This window comes from Nestor notabilis, unplaced genomic scaffold (assembly GCF_000696875.1).
Source record: "Nestor notabilis isolate BGI_N333 unplaced genomic scaffold, ASM69687v1 scaffold16558, whole genome shotgun sequence".
Taxonomy (NCBI): Eukaryota; Metazoa; Chordata; class Aves; order Psittaciformes; family Psittacidae; genus Nestor; species Nestor notabilis.
The window spans coordinates 1-3,083 of NW_009938879.1; positions in this window are offsets into that span (position 1 = coordinate 1).

Below are 3,083 nucleotides of genomic sequence, written 5' to 3' on the forward strand. Positions count from 1 at the left end.
GGCGTTGGCACCGCTGCCGGACGGCTCTTGCGTGTGTTAAAAATAAACAGAAACCCAGCTCTTTGTTGAATAACCCCCTCCCCATCTCCGCCGAAGCCCAGATGGCTTCTCCTCCCCGCGCTGACGCCGTGCGCACAGAGCCCCCGCAGCCCGGCCAGCCCCGGCCCACGCATCCAACCATCGCCGGGTGGGTTTACATTTCTAATCCCAGGCCCTGCTTTGCCGACACGCACCAGGAGCACGGCAAACCGCGGCTCGGGCTGCGGGCAAACCCGTGGCTGCGGTGGGACCGATGCTGCGGTGCTCATCCCGGGGGGATGCGGGGCAGGCGGGGAGCAACCAGCACTTCCTGCAAAGCACTTTCAAGCTTTAACCCCAAAACTTTGATCCGCCAGTAGCTCCATCAATATTTAATGCACCAAAGCCCTGGTAGGGCTTGGAAGATGAGCGTTTTGAGGCCAAACTGAAGTTTTCTGATATTATGATATTCAAATAATTTTTAAGCCGCCTGATGTTTCACAATGCACGTACCTGGACTGCTAATGAGGGGCTGCCTCCGGTTTGGGTTTGACACAAAGCAAACAAATCCTTTGCAGGTGCCTTCAAAGCATTGGGATGGGAAAATAAATGGGGTGAATACAGCCAGAGCTGGCATGAGGATGCTGCGCTCCCCACAGCCACGAGGCCTTGGCTCCCCAGGGAGCACCCTGGCTCCCTAATTCTTCCTTAAGCGCCGGTTGGCACTTTGATAGAGTATGTACGAGGCTGGCACAGCCTGGCATGAAGTGCTTGCATGGTTGGTGATGGGCTTTGGGGCACTTCAGCTGCCAGCCCAGTGTGCAGTGGGTGCAGTGGTTGCAATGAATGCAGTGGGTGCTGTGGGTACAATGGGTGCAGCATGTGCAGCAGATACAATAATTCGACATGGTTTAGTGGTGGACTTGGCAGTGCTGGGGTAAAAGTTGGACTTGATGATCTTAAAGGTCTTTTCCAATCTGGTTGATTCTATGATTCTGTAATGGATGCAGTGGGTGCAACACGTGCAGTGGGTGCAGCACATGCAATGAGTGCAGTGGGTGCAGTTGGTACAGCAGGTACAGAGATCTGAGCTGCTGAGCCCTGCCTGGCTGAAGCTCCTCATTCCCAATTTCTCCTGCTCCCCATGGATCTGATCCAGGTTCAGCTCCCGCAGCCCGCACCATCAATTCCACCCTGTGCCGGTGCCAGCCCTGAGTTTTCCCATCCATCCTCCTAGCCTGCGCTGGGAATATTTCATTTTTACTGTGCTCTCCTGACCCACGCCAGCTGCTTTGGGAAATGGATTTCTTGCTGCCTCGACTATTGCCTCTGGTTAATTTAAACCCAGGACAAGAGGCAGGATGATGGACACCACGTTCTCTCTCCCACCCAGCACAGGGCTGAAGTGGCACCCCAAAAATTCACCCCAAGGCAAGATGAGCCCATGCAGCTGCTTTCTGGGGTCTTGGGGTATAGACATTCCCAAGACGGGACCAGCCCTGGCTGGGGTCATCCGTTCAGTGAAAGCTATGGCTTAAGGGGTCCCACAGAGGCCTGGGCATGGTCACTGCCCCCTCCAACACCAACAACCATCCCTCCATCCCACCAGCAGCCTTCCTGGCTTTGTAGCAGCATGAGTGAGGCTTTTCCAACCCGACCTATTAACACGCCGTTAACAGGAGAGGAGTTCATTTTGCCATTTAATGTTTCATGGATAATTAATTATTCTTCATCTTCCCAAGGAAAAAAAGAAAAAAAAAGGAATAGCAGGTAAGAGGTGCTGTTCAAAGCACAAAAAAGCCAGCTGAAACCTGGGGAAATTGGTGAATTACTTGTAACATCAAAGGCGAGGGAGGATGTGCTGATTTAGTGGGGCACCGCGTGATGCAGAGCCCTGGGCATCGCAGCGATGCTGAGGCCGGCACGTACTCATTGCATTAGTGGTCCTAGGGAATAGCACGGATGAGGGGTCTGTGAGGGACCCCATCCTTTGCCTGTGCTCCCCATCTGCCTCCCATCACCTCCCCATCCCTGTCTTCTGCCGAATCTGCCTTTGCATGATGCTGGGGTATCCCCATGACCTGACTGAGCACCACTTTTTGGGGGGGGGGAAGGAATTCCTCCCAGCCTGGTCCCCAGTGCTTCATCCATCATTGATGCAAGCAGCAACATAAGTAATGATATTTAACATTTCATAATAACGACAATTAACCAGTAAGTAATGCCTTTTACACCACGAAAGCCAGAGTAAATTAATTCCCCTAATTAGCTGTCAGGCAGCACGGGGCACTGGCATCCCCTGCCTGCATTACACACACACCCCCACACCCCCCAAAGCATCACTGAGTGTCCTCAAACCCCAAATCACATCCCATATTTTGCACCAGCACTGGTGGGACATGGGGCTTCACATCCCGGCCGCTCTGAGTCCTAAATCACCCCTATCTCCTGTTAAAAACATAGCAGCAACAACAAAAGATGGCAACAAAATGGTTTATAGCAGTAATAAATTGTGCTGGAGGGAAAAAACCAACCTGTTTGTCTTGAAGCAAGCAGGGGGTTCCCCATTGCACACAAATGGGAGCGTTGCTGAGCCCCATGTTCAGTGACCAGTGGGGAGGGAAAGGGGGATTTATTGGAAACACTTTTCCATCACATTTATCCCACCCCATTGCTCTGATCTTGCTGGTGGGCTGAAGGTGATGGAGGGGTGCAGTGCTCTTTGGTACCCTGGGATGCAGGGTTCAGGCTGATCCTGGTGGTCTCTGTGCTGTGCTGGGGCTGGGGTGAGCATAGGATGCATTGTGCCCTGTACAAAGAAGGGATATAAACACCCCCTGGCAAAGATGCAGGGAAGAAGTGGGCTGAACACCCCCCCCAGCACTGCTGGATGAGCTGCCTTCCCTGGCATTGGTGTGGGAATAAGGATGCTCCTGCCTGGCCAGCTCCAAGGGGTGGGAAGGATTCGGCTCCCACTGTCCCTGTTGGGGCTGGAGGGTGGCCAGAGCTCCACCACTCATGGCTGGACTCTGCCCCATCCCTCCCCTTGGCTCAGCTTCCGGCTG